Here is a 20,779-nt window from a genome sequence, read left to right as displayed (position 1 = left end):
GAAGATGGCGAAAGGTGCGGTTGGTTGAGAAAGTGCAACCTGATTAAGAATTGCTTAGCTACAATTTCTTTGTCATTTTGGTTTTCTTGTAATTTCAGTTATCAGTTATTTCAAAAGACAATTAACTCCTGGCGGGGTAATTTTGGCTTGAGTCCAGCCCCATGCCTATAAATGTAATAATTAGTATTGTGTAGGGGGTTCGAATTTCTCCAGTAGATCGATAGACAGAACTACTTTTGTTTATGGTTTTATTTCCAGTTTAGAAGTAACATTTCAGAACTTTAGCAAATACATGAAACTCTATAGTTTAATTTTGGGTTGAAAGCTTTGTAAGTGGATACTATTATCTGCTTATTTTTCGGTATTTTTGTAGATACTATTTAAGCTTTTAGCTGTGCCTATTATTGATTTTGAAATTGTGAACTCTGAATTTGGAAATTCTGTGGGAAATTGGTTTATGAAATTTGCCTGCTCGATAATTTAATTTTTAGTTATGTGGATCATTTTGATAATTAAAATCGAGTGGTTCTTTTTCATTAAAGTTTGTTTCATATTGATGAGATAAAATAAGTTGTTTCAACACCTCCAGTAGATTACATTCTTGGAAAGTTATTCTATTGAGTTTATTTGGTTAAAACTTTCAACGCAATAAAGGTAGCTGCACCTGTTTCAATTGAAGAAATTATAAGCAAAGAATTCCTCAGTTCTTCGAATAGGAATTCATTTGTTAGTTTACATTCTTTTCTCTATTTTGATATATGAACATTCATGGGAAAAACTGTTCACTAACACACAACAACCTAAGTGGAACTTAATTCAATACTCTAGGTCCACTACTCATGGCTCTCTAAAGGATACTATATAGGGAATCTAGTGGATTGTCATTACTTGGCTCCTAATAGCCCAAGTGGCATCAATTCTTTGATCAATTTTCTCATGAGGCTAGGCTTGGAATGTATTTTTGATCAATTTTCTTAAGAGAAAAAATATTGTGTCTTCATTCCAACTTTCATGTGAGGTGAGATACTAACTCACCTTTTTTCATACTCCCTTAGGAAGCTAGGTAGTTATATCTTTCTTTTCTTTCATTAAGATTTATTACCCAATGCATTTATTAGGTTATCACTTATTATCAAAATTTTCACATTACTTAGTCAGCTACTTCTAGGTGAGGATAACCATGACAAGGCACTCCACAATTCTACCCTACATACCCTTCTCATTATACAATGAATTCCCCAATGCAAGATAACTCAAAATCCCAAACCCCAATGCTCGAGGGACTTGATTATCATCAAGTTGAGAGTACGAGTCTTACAAGATCCTATCAAGGCACACTCATGGTTGTCATAGGTGGGCTCAAAGAACGTCACCATACTTCTCCATGAACTCCAAACCCAAGTACAAATGAAAAATGTCAGTACTATCAACTTCTCATGAAAATGCACAAATACACTCAACCATACACTTTGTTGAGAGTGAGTATTCATTTATGAGTCTAGAAACCAAAAAGTAAAACCATAGGATGATTGGAAACATAAAAGACAATCCAATCCAATCAACAAAAAATGCCAAATAAGATCGTATCTAAAATCTAAGTAACAAACAAAATGATCTAAACATAAAAAAAAGCCCAAAATTCAACTTCTCATAAAATAAATGAAATTAATACCCATTTCCCATTTGGTATTCAAACCACCAAAAATCAAATAAAAATATACTTTCCAGTCACGTATACAAAATCTGATAGAATAACTGTGCCAAAACTTCAAATCTCAGACACAAAATGCATGAAATGCTCGTTCCCAACTAATCAAGAAACATAAATATACAATCTTGTGGGGGAACACTATTTCTCAACCCATGAAACTAAATTAATCAAGTTTAAACAAAAATAAGAAATGTAGGGAAAGATCTCAAGAGCCCCACCTTTCATAAAAGAGCAAAAACCAATAAAATTATCTGCAAAAAGAAAAATCTAGCAAATCAGATGCAAACCTCGGCAAAGGATATGAATTCTTCCATAAATACAACAAACTATCACTCATAATGATTGACAAAACAAGCCACTCCCAACAAGAAAAAAAACATTTTCTCCATATGGTCATAGGAGCATAATCTCAATAACATTAATGCACAAAAGAAAAAGTGAACATTAAAAACTCAATTTTCTAATATAAGAACTTTTATAAAAGTGGCTTATAATTTAGGCCACTTAGATATTAACTACCCAAATGGAACCTTAAGCCAAAGTTAAATGGAAAATTAGCTAGTAAATAAAATAAAATTATAAAAATTATCCAAAACACATTAAATCAACATTCTAAGTAAATCATCTACAATAACTACGAGAACCTATAAATGGACAAACATACTTACTAGTCTAAACACATGTGCATCATGAATTTAGATTTACCAATAACACACTAGAGGGAATAGTGTAATAATATAGATATGTTGTCCATATAGGGATGGCATTGGCTTAGTATTCAAGGCCAAAGATTGTATCTCCTAGTGCCACTACTAGGGATATAGGTATACACTTAATTCCTTAAACTCAAGATGAATGTACCTAGTACTTATTCAATAACATATATTTTAGATAATCACAATGAAGGAGAATAAGACACTATGTAGATCTCGCAAGCAAATAATTATGACTCCATCTCACTTTGTGCCAACACCAATAAGAAAAATGCACAATGGTGCAATATAATAATACACGAAATTGAATAATATATCAATGTAGTAAATTTAAGATTAAATAACTAGTCTACAACTATTCTAAGCATATATTTATGAAAGTAAGCAACTGAAATACCCAACAACATATATGGCACAATACATCATAAAATTCCATTAAAATATCTTGACATAACATCCATAGTTTCAAATGAAAAATAAACCAAATAACATCATAAGGCATCGCAATGCATATCTCATCAAAATACTATTAACAACATAATCTAACCTATAAATCAACACCACTCTAGGAACTAAAATAAGTGTAGTAATAAAATGCATCTCATAGAGTAAACACTGGATCAAATCACATAAGTACTCATAGAATAACATCGTGATACAATTTGAATCTAGGTAACAATTGAAACTTAACTTAGTGAAACCATCAAATCAAATCATAATCCTTAGAAGAAATTGTAATCACCCAAAAATGATTATTTAAAATATAAGCCTCCTTTCTATGATCACATCTTATGCTTAATCGGTATTGCTTAATTTATTTAATCTATTATCTTTGACCAAATCATCAATATATTATTTATTTGACTATAACCCATGGTTTGATCACATTATCCTACGTCTTTATTTAATTAGAAGAACATACTCCCTTTCACTTAAATAAATCCCCTTTATCATATGTGTGCACATGAAAAAGGAATTTCCTAATTTAACAATAAAAGAAAATGCATTTTTGTCTATACATTGAATGCACACTTTCCAAGGCAATGGAATATACACATCTTTTGTCTCTTAAACATATCTCTTGATCTTGCCTCATGAGATTCTTGTGCACCAAAGTCAACATGAGAATTATTCTCCACCTTAGATTTTGCCTCTTAATTTTCATCATCCATTTTTCCTTATGAGGAGGCTCTCTCTTCACTCTCTCACATATCTCATGTTCATGCTAGTTTTATTCTACCATTTTGCCTACTTCCATCCTTGAGCACTTGAGAAAACATCTTGCACTTGCATACTAGTTTAGTGTGTCTTTTACTTGCATGTAGCTTAGAAAATATAACTTAGTTAGGGGTATTGTAATACTCATATTTGTTAGACTATCTTCTTTTACTTGCATTTTGATCTAGCTCATCCTTGTACTCTCATCTTAGTTTATCTTTGCTTTGCATTTACATTTGAATATTTCATTCTATGGTGCACCTTGCAAGGGTCCATTTTTTTGGGTTCATGTGAGAACCATAATCCATACTCCTTTGATTATTATATGTCATGGATAGCAAGGTCTAAGTCTCCATTGAATGTTCCCAATCCATTGGATCCCTTGGATACAATGTCTTAGAGAAGTGTGTGTGACATTTTACACATACATTTTTGGCACCCATCATAGGACTATACTCTAGGGTTTATCTCCATTCTTATTTATCCTTGCATTTTCTTGCATTTTGTTTTCACAAGTTCATCTCTATTTTCTTTTTTGTAGGAGTATCATACAAAACTTTTTAGTATGGTGGGGCAATATTTCATACAACTATCAAATGATCCTTACCAGTTTCTAAACTATCGTGTGGGTTCCCTATGAAGTATTGTCTACCTTTTGGTAGAATATCATTTCAGTGTAGCACACATTGTTACTTGGGCTTGAGGTATCACCTAACTTCTTTGAGGTGTATCGTATGACTTTCTATCAATCAATGAAGTGTCAACTAGTTATGTTTTCTTGTAGTCTGCTAGTGGTCTAATTTGCACTTGTTTCTTTTCATTTTGGGGTTTTTTTTTAAAGTCTCCTAAAATATCCTAAAAAGTGGTTTTGCAAAGATTTCATTTAATTTCACTTATTTGATTCCCTAACTTGTGGTTTCATAGGGACTTTATTTCCAAAGGAGATTGCATACAAAAGGGCTAGTAATGTGTGCTTTTGTAGGGCTTCCCTAAAACCAAGAACAAAAGAAAAAATATTTTATTGTGTCTTTATCATTATGCTTCTTTGCATTAGTTTTTCATTTCGTAGACATCTAATAAATCATTAGTAAGGGTCATATTAGTAGTAGGAGATTATGCTTCTATCCTTCTAGGGAAATTAAAAATCTTGACCCACTAGTGTGATCAAGAAAGTGAATGGAGAGGTCACTCTTTGGTGGCCTTAAGCAATCTTTGTTTGGTGTGTTTGGGAGAAGCACTTGGAGTAGGAGAGTATGGTCTTCACCTCTTTTAGGCGAATCATAAATCTTGACCTCCACTTTTTATCCATGTTTTTGTAGATCTCTTAGTGAGGTCTTTTACCTTTAGAGGGCTAGCTATTGGTGAAAAGATACCAATAGAAATGACCCAAGTGGGAATAATAAAACCTAACTAATTCAACTCACTATAATCACAAAGCCCTAGAAAAAGGTGAAAACCTTGGGGGACATAATATCATCATTCATATTAGTGACAATGCTCATGGGATTGTGACCATGGGGAAATTGCTAGTATGAAATTCTCTTGTGGCTGCGAGGCCTTTGTTCTAGATCAAATGCAAGAGGGATGCTATGAACAGATTTTTTATTGAACACCTAGGTTTATAAGAAGCCACCTTTATTTAACCACTCTATGTATTAGTGCAAGGACCGATCCAAGTGGACTACCTAGATCACCCAAAGATTTTACTCACCATATTTGTTTCTTTAGATGTGGGTGACCACTCTATGAAAAATTCAATATCTATTTTGGGAAACCACTTTGTGTGAGGTGATGTAGCATCAAGTTGTGGACCAAGGTATTGACTAATGAGTCATGACCTTTAGGTAGAATATGCTTGGCATGTCTTTAATTTTTTATTAGACCCATGGAAATATTTTGGACATACACATACAATAGTTTCTTAGGGATTCTCCATTTGGACTTCACAAATGTTTGTATTAGAAAGGTTTATTTTTGCCTGGTTTGATTAACTATTGTTTGTGCCATATTTTCTTGTTGAAACTGAGAAAATTTATTGTTAAAATAACCTACATTATCAAAAGTTCCAAAATAGTTGTCAAAATGAGCTTTGTGATTCAAAATTAGGTCCTTGATGTCTTATCATCATCTGCAAAAGTGATAAAACTTTTACGACACTTTGAAGTGTCTATAACTATTGCAAGGTGTCTCCTACCTTTACTAAGGTATGTCATCTTCCTATTATCTAGTGTGTCATCTACCATTGAAATATTAGTTGTCTTCTCTATGAAGTGTCATTTTTCTTGTTAAATTGTTGTCTAGACTACTATAAAATTTTGCCTAGATTATTAACTTAAGTCTTCCATCTTAGGAACTTTCCTTGAATAATTAATGTTTTTGTACGTAACTTTCATGGCTCCCTAGTCTTAAACTAGTAGGATAGAGTGTGTTTTCAGTTGAAAAGATCACCTAGATACCTTGATTACACTCTTGATTAGTAGAATTTATCACTTGTCCAATCTCTTCTTTCTCTTTTACATATTTTATCTTGGCTCCTCTTTTCTTGATGCATAGTTTTGTACATCAGGTATTTACCTATAGCTTGGGCACCTTGTGGGAAGTTTCTCTTTGCTAATATCTCTTTTTTACTTCTCTTTTTACTTTTAGATAAGTAACATTTTTACTTATCTATTTTGGATATCAAGCATCTTGATTTGTCTATTGTCTCCTTACATTATCTATCATTCCAACAACTACTAGGTATCAAGTGAGTCAAGAAAAACAACCCCAAATAGGCTTTGACAATTTACCTTTGATTGCTAGGTGCCAACATCATTTGGGAAAAGAACCAAAAGTTTTCTTTGAAAAATCTCCTAAAGAAAATTATGAAGCTTGGTTTGAGCCTTTTAATCACTTTAGTAGTTGAGACTCCTATTGGATCACTTAGGTCAGAAACAAGTCTTTGATATCATGCATAGAGAGGAAACAAACAAATGCATTTATAATCTCCTCATGTGAAATGAAAGATATAGAAAAATGACCTTAGATGATAGAGATTTAATGGAAGAACAATCATAATGTATGACTGAGAGATTCAATGCAAATGTATTTGAAAATGATGGACAATTCAATGCAAATATATTTGACAATAAAGAAAAATTTGCCTCAGATGTATTTGGTAACAATTGAAATGTATCACCCCCAAGTAGTCCTCCACGATCACCTCAATATGATAGCTATGAATCACCTCATAGGTTTTCTAGAAATAATCAATATGGTTCTCAACATTCCTCACAACATGCTTCTCAACAAGGTTCTCAACATGACCATGATTCAGATCAAGACATTACTGAATAGGAACTTTTTAAATTTCAACAAGATGAACGCTACCAAACCTTTATGAGGAAAACCTTAGAGAAAAATCATGATCAAGATTTCTTGCATTTATCTTCTAAGGGAGTGAAACCCCCACATAACTTTGATGTTGAGAGATTGGTCCAAAAGAGGGAATCTACTAAAATTGAAAATTTGAGAAAGGAACTCCAAGATGTGAAAATTGAATTGTCTTACATAAAGAAGGAGAAAGAAAAGCATAAGACATCACTTTACATTGATTATATATGTCCTTTTTCCTATGACAAGATTTTATACATGACTCCCTTTTTGCGCAAGGTTGAATTTTTGCAATAAGAAAAGTATGATGGGAATGGGGACCTTATGACCATGTTAGAAAATTATACACTTTGAGCATGGATTTTATGTATGGATGGGGACCGCTATGACTATGATAGACAATTATACACTTTGAGCATGGAGTTTATGATACTTACCTTATGAGATTGTTCCTAGGAGCCTTTGTGGCCAAGTTATGTAATGGTTCACCAAGATTACACCTCCTCTCAAGACTCTTTATGAGCTTGCACAAATGTTTATCCAACATTATTTATACAATATTCAACAACCTATTACTATGTTGGACTTATGTAACCTAAAGAGAACACAAGGTGAATCATTTGTAATATTTTTGCAAAGGTGGAGAAAATTTTACTCATGATATCCACGATTGATTCCTAAAAAAGAGAAGATTGGTATCTTTGTGAATTTTATTGTGCTTGAGTTGCACTTGGATCTTAGAAAATAGTTGTTTGAGACATTTAAAGACATGATAGAGAGTTCTTTTCACATTGAAGATGTCTAAGTCAAGAAAGGGATACTCACTATCAACAAGGACAAATCCAATAATAATAAGGACAAGATTAAGGACACTCATTGGATAAAAAAGACATGTTTTCAATGATGGAGTGGTTGATACCTATAAAAATAAGGAGCCTATCTTTGACTTATCAAGTGGTAGCCAAGCCATGAAACTTGAAGAGGCTTCTTCAAACTCTATTACCAACAAAAAAAATCTTAATGATTCCAAAGGTATATCCTCATGGAATTCTAAATCAAAATGCAACTTCACTATCTTGGGACACTCCTATGATGTGATTCTAAAAACCTTTCTTGCAAACAAGATCATTACATTACCTGATAACTCATGACCCTAAAAACATGAATTCAAGCCTCCACGGTGAAGATAATCTCACTATTGTAACTACCATCAAAACAAGGGTCATAAAACTTGTAATTGTGTCAACATAAAACATATCATAAAAGAAATCATTGAGAGAAAAAAGGTTGGTTTAGATGGATTAACAACAAATGTTGATTGCAAGGCTTTCAAAGAACCCTTGCTAGAGTATGAACAAGGAGAAACATCAAAACCTAAGAATGGTGACACAAAAATCAATCACATCTAAAATAATGTTGACAATGTGGTCAATATGCTTGAACCTATACTTGAACAAAGTGTTCACATGATTCAGTCAAAGGGGAAGAGTGCAAATTATGACTCAAATGTTGATGAATCACCTAGGGTGATCCTCAGAGCTAGAAGTCACGAAGAAGAGAAACCCTTGGTTATCCTTAAAGGTGTTAATTTGACTTCTTTTGAGAGTCTACATATAGTTACTAGAAGTCAAAAACCACAAATTATGTTTAGAGGTCCTAATTCCTCTCAACAATCCAAGTCTATGAAAAATGAATTTAAACTAGTTGCTTCCAAACAAGCACCTTCTTCTAGTAAAATAAGTTATAATATTGTAGAATTATTGCAAATAACTCCTGCTCAAATTTCTATCTTTGAGTTTCTTAAGTTATCTCCTATGCATAACAAGATCCTAGAGGATACTTTACATATAGATAGTATCCCTAAAGATATTGATGTAGACCAATTCCAAATTATGCCTAATCATATTGCTACACCTCACTACCATTTTTTCATAGAAGAAGATGATAAATCTCTAAGCCATCCTCACAACTTGGCATTTCATATAGAATTTATGATTCATAATAGACATGTTAGGTGTGAGTAGATAGATGGAGGTGTTGGGCTAAATATTTGTTCATTTAATCCCCTCAAGCAGTTGGGTTTCTTAGACAATGTCATTCATCTTAAAAAAAGGATTACTATCAAAGCGTATGATGAAGACAAGCGATTTTCCAAGGGATTTGTCATCCCACCTATTTGTGTGGGTCTAGTAGAAAAGGATGTTGTTTTCTAGGTCCTTCATATAGGTCCACTTGCATACTTTTCTTAGAAGGCCATGGATTCATGACATGCAAGCAGTGTCATCTACCTACCACCAGTTCATAAAATTTCATTTTAATGGCACTAGGATCTCTATTCATGGAGATAATACTTTATCAATTAATGTTTTCTTGGTGAAACATTCATACCTCATAAAAGAGCTATAGAAGAAACTTCATTAGTTGAATGTGAGAAGAAACTTTAGATGATGAATATGGATTAGACTCCATAGCTATTATCCATGTCTCTCTAAGATCATATGGTCAAGCTTCTAAAAGGATGAAGCCTTCTTCCTCAACCGTTATTATTTATGGAACTATTTTTTTCAAGATTTTGTACCATTAAAGGATCAAAATGAAGAAACAATTATTAAAATCCAGATCTATCACGAAGAAGAGGATCCTACTAATGAGAATATTGTCACCACTGAGATATCACTCAAGCAATATGGAAAAGGTTGTGAATTTATTCATAGGATTTGTTACTCTGGTCATAGTCCTTTGAGTACTAAAAATAATTCTCTTACTAAACCCCTAAGTCATCTTTATGGATGGAGGGCTAGAGATACAACTAGTTAAGATAGTTTAGATGAAGAAATTGTACCTATTTACAATGTGGATCAAGAAAATGATGATGAAGACTTTTTCCCTTCCACTACAATTCTTTGGGGAGGAAACAATAATGAACAACAAATTGACTATATCATTGAAGCTTCGATATCTCACTACAATGAAGAATCTAATGTTGAGAACCCTAACCAAAGATGAATTCATAGAAATATGATATGTCTAATACAAAGGGAAGAAAACATTGATTCACATAAGTATGAATGAGATTCCTTCTTAGTGGATTCTATTGAATTGGGTGTGGATGGCATTCACTCTTATGCTATTCAACTTGAATTAGTTGATGAGTCACATTTAGAACTTGACAAGTCAAACTCTTAGGTTGCACTTATTGATCAAGTGAACCATGCTACAGGACTAATTGATCTAAACACTCTTCAAGGGGACCTTATAGGCTCTAATTTTCTAGTTACTAGAGATGACTCATTTTCTATCAACAACCTTGAACCTTCCACTTCTCTTCAGCTCATACACTCTAAGCTCATTGGCTACTCTCAATAATATCAACAGCTAGAACTCTTGACCTTTCAAAATGATTATGAGATTACATGCTACCTTAATGTTATTGACCTTGTGGTTTCTTCCACTAGCAAACCAAAAATAATAATTATTGAGTCTAATATCAAGTACCTTAGTTTAAAAACAAAGAGAAAAATGAAAAATAAGTGTTTTGATAGTGAAAACTACTTTGTGGCAGTATCATAACTACTGTGGTTTCAGAACACATGCCCTATTTTTTACTAAAAAATGGGGACCCCACTCTTTTCTTTTTTGGGGTAGGGGAATTTGTTCCCTAGAATAGGGCATCTCTTTAGGCACCTTGGAAAATGACCCCTCCCTATAGTTCTAGGTTAGGACATAGGTCTATTCAGTCAATGTCGCTAGAGGTTGGGAGGTCAGAAAGCTCATTTTTTCAATGAAGTAGAAAAATCTATGCACATGCACACCTGATGCACCTGTGCACCATAACAAGGTGTGCCAGGTGTGACCCTCGGTGACTTTCATCTCAACTGAACATGTGCATAAGTGTACCTACACAAGCTTAAAAGGTCCTTAATGTACATGTGTCTCACTCACCTATAAATATGTGACCGCCCCCCATATATCCACTTATTCGATTGCTCTTTGAGTTTTCACACATCTACATGTTTTCTTTTTGTTGCAATTGTGTATCATTTATCTCATATCACTAAGGTAAAATTGTCTATACATGCACACACTAGCGCACCTTCTTGAGGTGCACTCTGTGCACAATATACACATCTATGCTCATGAAAAGCACACAACCAATAGCCAAGCAATAGACACAAGGACCTTTTGTAGTTGTACACCCTTCTAATGTGTGTAGTACATCTTAGACACATATAGAAACCCTTACACCCTTGCACTAGGTGCACTAGCACACATTCATGAGTGCACAAGGTGCGCCAAGTGTGCTAGTGTGCTAGATTTGGTTGTTTTCTTTGTTTGTCAGTTTCCAACCCATTTTACTAAGTCTACTTGTGTCATTTTAATCTTTAATAATAGTTTACTAATGTATATTTTTGTGCAAGTTAAAATGAGATCTTCATCATCATCCATGGTGAAAAATACTGCACCTAAGCTAGTAACATTCAAGTTTTAGGGTGTGACAAAGAAGTTTGATTCATGGAAAAGCACTCAGAAGTCTATGAATAAAAAATGGGACACATAGACTAGAATGTGTTCCTAGTCCTATAGAAAAAGTCACATGAGAGATCAAACATGATCTCATCTTTGATTCTGAGTAATTTACTACATGCAGCTTGGCACCTTGTGTCTATACAATCCTCTAAGTTGATTATAGCACTAGCACACTACTATGTACCTAAAGAGAAGGTGGTAAAGAGCATCAATAGGGAAATTTTCTTGGACATCTACCCAAACAACATTGAGAACATCTTCCACTTACCAACCGCAGATTAGTACCAAAAGATAACTTATGATATAGCAGACAGGTGGTATCAAGAACATGAATAGGAAGCCAAAGAATTGGTACAAGATAAATACCTCCTCACCATACCACCTCCTAATAGAAGAGATAGGAAAATAGACATGAACTGTGGGTATATGGTAGATGATATTAGTTACTACTAAGCCGAGTCATGGGACTCCCCGCCATGGGTCATCTGAAGAAATGGATGGTCCACTTTATAGAAACTATCAAGAAGAGGGACCTACAAATTGACTAGGCCACTATTATCAGCAATAACCTACATAATAAAATCATCTCAATAAAGGCCAAACCTTGGTTTTATATGACTTCTTATGTCGAATATCTTCTAGAAACAAGACTAATTAATTACCCTAAATTTGTGAAAAGGGGAAAGATGTAGATCCAAATGCGTGGCCTTACATAGTACACCCTCAACTAGTAAGAAATAAGCTTTTAGATAGGAGCCCAAAATACAAAATGGTAAATGATGCTTTTATTTTCACCAAATAATATAGATGGGGGCATACGAAATCCAATTCAATACATTCACATGTACATTCTGGTAGCTAGAACATTCATGTTCCCTAAGAAGCTTCCTTGATATCCATCAGATAAGTTGATACTATTGGAGATTTTTGGGTATTTGTCTTCAACCTATGACAGAGTACAAAAGTAGCACAACAAGACATGGGGTGTTGCCAATCACCATCGGGGCTTTTGAGGTAAAGAAAAAGAAACACATTACCACCTATGGAATTGAATGGGAGTATTACCTATTAGACAATTATTCGAGGCCTCGCCCCTACTTTGAGAACATTTGAATGGTTCAACATTTTGTGGGAAGGAATTTCATACTTGATGTGACAATTGAAGATCATTTGATGAACTGTATAGATGACTATGATGTTCAACTAAGGAACTATTGTAGGACAACTATACAACTTGTAAAGAAGGCACCCAATTTGACTATACCCATGAAGGTATGGAAAAAGGATAGTCCTGATGTGTTAGACCCCCTCTATAATAGGGACAAGATCTTCAAATGACCCATAATGAATGCAAAAATTGGCCATGAGGAGAATGATGACATTTGGCATAGGGAAAGGCGCATATTTTAGCTGAAAAAGGATTGGGTTAAGAAGCCTTTTCTATTTAGAACTAGTCCCTAATGCACCCACTTTACAAGCACCTACAAGGCCTAAGTAGGGGAAGGGGACTAAGGTCACAGTTTCAACATACCAAGAGAAGTCTCTAGTAAGATCAAAGATCATGTATAATCATGAATTGGAAGTGACATACTTTCGCAATGATAGGATATAGAGGAACAAGAAGAGTAAGACTACTTAGGAAGAAGAAACCCAACTAGAAGAGACTCAACCTGAGGAAGCCCATTTGAAAATAGAGGCATCCCTATCAATGAAAAATAAGGATAGGACTAAAATGGTGGTGGTAGGGGTAAAAAAGAAGAAATTGAAGAAGAAGAGTACTCCATCTCTTTAGATTCGAGAAACCATACTTGTGGTAGAGGAGGAAGAGAGAGAAGAAGAGATTGAATATCTCCCTTTGAATAAGAGGAGCCAGTCAGAAACTGATGCATAAGAGGAAAGAAGGAGGAGTGAGAAACAAACACTCCTAGATACCCAAGGACAACCAATTTAGGTCATGGAGTCTACAAACCAAGAACATGAAGAGTGGACATAGTTTGTGGAGGGAGATGGCTAAGATATCTTTGATCTTTTAGAGTTTGATTTTATGCACATCAGGACTCATTTGGAAGGAGGTGTGATGAAGGATACTCCATGTAGATAATCATTAGGTGAGGATTGGAACCAATTGCCTCCACTCCTCCAAGAACTAGTGGGTATAACTCCTCTACCACTAGGAAATCCACTATAAGCCTCTCCTCCTCCATCAAAATAGGAAACCGCTCCATTGTCTCCTCCAATCATAGAGTTTGAAAGTTAGACAATAGGAGGGGATGCCTTCATGTAACTGCACACAAATGAGGTCTTAGAAGAGGGGAAATTTTCTAGAGAGAGAGAGAGGAAAATGACAATTATGAAGTGGACCAAGTAAAAATTACAAGGAGACAAGAGAGACAAAAACTGGAACCTCAATGATGCAAGAAGAAGATCGGGATGAGAAAGAGAAACCTAGGATCAATCCAAGAATCAAAACATAATGTAGACATGATCTAGGGATAAACAAAAAGGAAAAAGATAAATAAAGGAAACAAAGTATAAACAACCTTAACTAGATATATTAAACATATAAAAAATATAGCAATGTTTTATATGATATATAGTTGATTCTAAGAATGAAAATCATTAAACAACACCAAGCACCATACTTTAGGCATTAAGTATGTACAAAACATAGAAATCCATTTGCTAAATATAAATCCATCATGATCAAAGTTTATGGAGATAAGTTTGGAGACTAACAAGGCTAAACCAAGAATTCCACTCCTGGTAGAGTCACAATCTTCTCCTCCAAGAACAAGAATCACCCTACTAGCGAAGCCTCCATGAGAAAAAAAGACCATGGAGAGGAGTGATAGGGGAAAGGGCTAGCTTCAGAGACAACTTCATCATCTGGTCAATATATATCTCCTATGGCTACCACTCCAACATGGTTGAAATGATAAGTTTTAACTTTTCAAAGGAGGTATGTGGAGTATATAGAGGTAAAAGGATTGAAGGCCTTGATGAAGGCTGTAAGAACACCCACACCTATTCATGGTGATCCTAAGAAACTGACCTTCATCATGAAGAGCCAAAACAAAAATCTAATAGAGCATATTGTTATTCCCCCTCATCACACAAATATAGAGGACATCACCCCCAAGGATTATTAGATAAAGGAGGTAGTATTGGGGAAGGCCACCCAAGATACAACCAATTTTTTTATTATAATGGTCCTCAAGAAAGTGTTCAAACACTTGGGTCAAGATGAGGCAAATATTTTGGAAATAAGGAAATAGAACAACCTATTGTAGGAGTATGTGAAGGACATAGTAGGTCTATTGGACCCTAATCATCCTAAGATCACTTTAGCCATTTTTCTTAGAAAATAAGCTCTCACCATTAAATAGAATGATTAATTTGTGGATGCATGTAAGAGATGGTGTTACAGTTTTGATGATAGAGGGGTATAGATAATTGAAGGAAACATGAACCTACTACACCATATCCAAAAGAATGTTGATAGGTTGGTTATAGTGGAGGACCAATATTTTGGGGTGGTGGACAAAGTAGCCAATTGGACTAATGAATTGGAAGTTTTGAAGACCATTAAGGGTTAAAGATACGGTATGCTATAAGTTATATTCATCAAAGGAGTTGAATAAAGTAGATGACTAGATAGAAAAGATAGCGAATGGTAATAGGGTTATGATTGAATTGTATATAGATATTCATGATGTGAAGAAGAGGGCTCTCTATCAATTTTGGCGGCCGATAAATATTATAGTGTGACTAACTTGGAAATATTTGGAGTTGACTCTAGGATGCAATTGTGCTTGGTTGAAGAAATTGTGCAACAATTTCACGCATTATTTGAAACAACATCCTCCAAAGATGATGTCAGGCACTTTTCTAGGACTGAGGAGGCATCAAAAGAGTTAGACTCTAAGCTGGAAGATTTTGTAGGAATTTTGCAAGAGGTTAGTGAATACCACTGGGAAGTGATAACTAAGTATGATTATATAGACTTGTCAGATACTCAAGATATCACTATCATCATCTAAAAGTTTAAAATGACACATCCAAACATCATTTTGGTAGAAGGGTTAGAAACCTAGATGCTAGAAATTAAAATTTTGGGACTTAGAATTTTTTTTTCAATTTTGGTCTTATCACCTTTGAAGTGTAGGTGCACTAGTGTAAAGGTGCTCCATATTGCAAAGTACGTAGGTGAGACAATAGTTTTGGGTTAGTTGTGCAGTGGTGTTGATAGTTAACTAATAGTGTTGTTTTTTGAGCATTTAATGCACCAACAATGCATTTTGGCAACAATTTAACTAATAGAGACACACAATAGAGCTTGAGTTTGCATCTAAAGAAGTGTAAAAAATTCCCAGATCATCCAAAGTCTTTTCTCTTCTTATCTTATCCTTCTTTATGAGTTTCTAAGTCATTTAAAGGTCCATGCACCATGTAATAAACAAAAATAAGAGTGTATGACTACTTAGGACCAAGTTAGGAGTTTGTTTGTATGTAATTTTCTTAGAATTAATGTTTTTAGCATGCTTTTGGAAGGAAAAATCCCTAGATCCAAAATAATGAATGAAGGATAGGGTTTCTTATAAATAAAAAGATGTAAAATGTATTGAGGGTCAGTATTTTGATGTAATAAAGTATGTTATTGGTGCTCTCATTCTGTGTAAAGTGTTTCTTGCTAGAATGTGTGTTTCCTTTGTGAATTTTATGTTTATGAATAGAGATGGAGTGAATGGTTTTATTGTATGTTTTTGATATAAAAGTAGCCAAAACTAGGGGGCTGGCACAAAACAATAGTGGTGTAACTACTAACAAGAAGCCAATAGAAAACTAGTAGAGAACCAAACAACCCTTAATGCTTTACATAAAAAACAACAGTAAAGTAGAGGTACTAGAGTTCATGTTCTAAAAACTAACAAAGTTTAGCATATTAACAAAAGGCATGTAGGTGGTCAATGCATTGCACCATCCACAACCCAAACTCATGTTACACTGAAAAACCAAAACCATCTAAACTAGATGGAAAGAAACTACCAACAGATAACCAAAAAATACTAGGCCCTAGAGAGACGACTAAATGGCATCTTTCTTCTTTCCTTTCCCACCTAGTAGAACCTTAGCCTAGTCCTCCACAAGGAAATTGTATAAAATTTTTGAATCATCTTTACCCAGGCTTTCCTCCTCCTCATAAGCCAACAACTGGAGGGTGGTCACCACTGCATGTGTCACCTTCAAGGAAAATTTGGAGAAGAGGGTGAACCCTTCCTCTAGGACTTGGCACCTATCCTTCAGCTCTTGAATATCTTTGGGGGTAATAGCCACCTTCTCTATAGTACTAATCTTTAGTTCCTTGCTGTAATTCCTAGGGAACTTCCTCTTATCCTGCACATCTAGATTGTTAGTAGGAGCCCTTAAGATTTCTAGACCGTCAAGTTAACATGGGAATAAATAGTGTCAGGGGAGGCTTTGTCAACCTTAGTATCTATTTGATTAGCAACATATAACAGGTTGAAAGTGATAAAAATATGGGTGGGGTCTTGGGAGGGGTCCTTGGTAGGATTTTTTTCCTTAAAATCCCATGTACCATCCACAGTGGTTTTATTGTATGTTATTGCTTGTGTGATTTGTTAGTTCTAGTGTTTTTCATTTGCTAACAAATTCATCTATTGTGACAAACTGGAGAAAGGGTCACCTTTGAGCTCTTGCATAACAAATTGTCTCATGTAAGTGCACTTCTCATGGCTATATGATTTGATGAATTATGAAACATACTTTGGTTTCATTAATTCCTTTCAATAATTGCATCGGTAGAGTTGAGTATGCACTTCTTCTAATTTTATTGGTTTATACTTGATCTCTTTCGAAAATTTAATTTGTAGATGCATTGTTACTTTGGCTTATTTCCATTAGGAATTTCATTTTTGGAAATTTCCTTTAAATATTTTATTTGTTTTGAACATGTGGTTAGAGTAGGAATTCATATAGCTGCATAATTAGAACTTGCAATCATCATTAAAATTAGAAAATGCAAAAATACATTGGTTTGTGGTTGCATTTCTTCAAAGTTTTTGCAGATTTAAAGATACCAGCAAAGGCCTCCTTGTGGACATTCACATTTACATTCAATAGAGCTACCTGGTGGGTTGAGAAACAACCATCTAAAACCTTGGAGTTGTTTAAATTGATAAGCTTTTTAAGAGAGGAATTCGTAAGGATTCATGTCATTGGAATCGTACAAAATGACCACTGAATAAGAACCAAAAAAGGTTTAAAATAGACATATTCAAGGGTGAAAAAATCCTTGAGATGCATGAGGATAAGGTACTTGGTAGATTACCTAGTTATTTTTAAGAAAGATCGTCAGTTTTGATAGAGCTTGCTCAACCCATTAATTTTGAAACAAAAGATAGCCCTTAGATTATTCATCTAGCTCAGTCACTATCAATAGAAGAGAAAGAAAAGTTTACCATATTCTTTAAAAATATAATTTTTTCTTGGACTTATTTTGATATATAAGGGCTTGACATTAATCTCATTATGCATATTTTATCCATAGCTCCTGGTATAAAACTGATTAAACAAAAGCTTAGAAAATTTCATCTACACGTTGCTCTCCTAGTAAAAGAAGAATTAGAGAAACTATTAAAATATGACTTTATTAGAGCTATTGACTATGCCAAATGGATATCAAATATCATACCAATCTCCAAACATGGCAACCTTTTAATGTATGTAAAGACTTTCAAGACCTAAATAAAGCTTTCCCAAAGGATGACATTCTACTCCCAAATATAGATATGATAGTGGATATGACTACGGGCTACGAGATGTACTCTCTTATGGATGGGTTCTCAAGGTATAATCAAATTAAGATAGCTCCTAAAGATCGAGAAAATACAACCTTCACATGTGCATAGAGAACATTTTGTTCGAACGTCATGCCATTTGGACTGAAAAATGCCAGAAGAACCTACCATAGAGCTATGACTATAATATTTCATGATATGATAAATAGAATATGGAAGATTATGTGGTTGAAACCCTAGCTAATTCTAAGAAAATATTTACACATCTTGAAGATTTGGGAGTAATCCTTGATCATATGAAATAATTCTAGCTTAGACTAAATCTAAAGAATGTGCTTTTGATGTCACTTCATGAAAGTTACTAGGATACATAATTTCTACCAAAGGAATCTAAGTTGACCCTAAAAAAGTTCAATCCATAATTTATATGCCACCTCCTTTCAATATCAGTCAAAAGAAAAGTCTTCAGGAATGTCTCTAGTCAATTAGGATGTTTATCTCTTAAGTTGCTAATAACACTCAACCATTCAATAAGAATCTGCATAAGGGAGCTACATGTCTTTGAAATGAGGAATGTAAAAAGAGATTAGATAAAATTAAGGAATATCTTGAAAAGCCTCCTATCTTGATTCCTCTTGTTCCAAGGAAACATCTCATATTATATATCTTAGCTACATCTACATCCTTGGGGGCATTGTTAGCACAACAAGATGAGAATGAAAAAGAAATATCTACATACTACATTAGCTACACTTTGGTAGCATATGAGATCAATTACAATAAATTTGAGAAAGTTTTCTTGGTTGATGTGTTTTCATCTCAAAAATTAAGACATTACATGCTTGTGCATAATATACATCTAGTCGCGAAAAAATATCCTTTGAAGTATCTATTAAGTAAGGGTACCCTTGTCAATTATCTAAATGGATAATGATTCTCTCAGAATTTGACATTGAGCATATCAACTATAATTCCATTAAAGGTCAGGCTATTGTAGATCAATTGGCTAATTTTCCTTTGCAAGATGACACTCTTATGCAGATAGATTTACTTGATTCATCCATGATATATGTGTCTGAGTGTACATGGAAAATGATCTTTGATGGATCTTATACACAAAATGGATCAGGTGATGGGATATTATGTGTTACACCACATTGATATACTATTCACAAGTCTTATAAGTTGTTGTTCCCATGTACCAATAACATTGTTGAGTATGAGGCTTTAACAAATGGGCTAAAGTTAACTATTGAATGAGGAATGATAGATTTACACATCTTTGGGGATTCTCAACAAATTGTCAATCAAGTCAATAATGACTATCAAACAAAGATTAAAAGCTTTTCCCTTACAAGAAATTGGTTGATGCTTTAAAGAACTATTTCACTTTCATTACCTTTCAATAGATACCTAGATCAGATAACAAAGTAGTTGATTCTATGGCAACTTTGGCTTCTCTTCTATAGATTCAAGAGCATGAGTCAAGGTTTGAGTTCTTGGTGGAAGAACTACATTACCCAACTTATGAAACTCCTTAAAACTATGTCATTTTCACCATTTTTATTTGTGACTCTTCTCTCCATGCTAACATCTATTCCTACCTCTGAGACCAAATCATTCCTGATGGCTTAACTCATAAAAAAATTTCAACTTATATGTAACACCTTCAGTTATACTCTCATCTATGATGAATTGTTTAGGAGGGGTCTAGGTAGAAAACTTATTAGGTTATTAGAGAGAGAGATGACTTAGAATGTGTGATAGGTGAAGTCCATGAAGGTATCTATGGGTCTCACTCTAATGGTCTTGTGTTAGCTCATAAACTACTAAGGGTTGGTTATTATTGGCCCATTATGCAAATAGATGCTATAAGATATGTCAAGTCCTATAAGGAAAGTCTAATTCATGGTAATTTGATTCATTTACTAGGAAAATTAATGATTGTGTCAGTTACACATTGACCTTTTCAATAATGGGACTTTGACTTGGTAGGACAAATTCATCCAAACTCATCAGGAGGTCATAGGTTCATCAACACTACTACAAAGTATTTTACTAAATAGGTTGAAGTTGCATGTCTTTGTCTGCTTCTATCAGAAAGAAAGTATCCTTGTTTATCTTGAACTATATTATTTGTTGATATGACATAACATCCTCTATGGTCATTGATAATGGAGGCCAATTTAAGAATAAAGACCTAAAAGAACTATGCAAGAAGTTAAAGATTACACAACATTGGCCCTCCATCTACTTCCCTCAAGGGACAATCAAGTTGAGGCTTCAAACAAGACTCTCCTAAAAATGTTGCATAGAAATCTTAATAAATCTGGGAGAGATTGGCATCTATAGATTAATCTTGCATTGTGGGCCTATAGGAATAGTGTTTTCCCACCCACTAGAGCTACACTTTTTTTACT

Source organism: Cupressus sempervirens, chromosome 3 (assembly GCF_028749045.1).
Source record: "Cupressus sempervirens isolate cs-2001-9-10 chromosome 3, ASM2874904v1, whole genome shotgun sequence".
NCBI classification, from domain to species: Eukaryota; Viridiplantae; Streptophyta; class Pinopsida; order Cupressales; family Cupressaceae; genus Cupressus; species Cupressus sempervirens.
The sequence above is the reverse complement of the archived record's forward strand: the minus strand, read 5'-3'. Positions refer to the sequence as shown.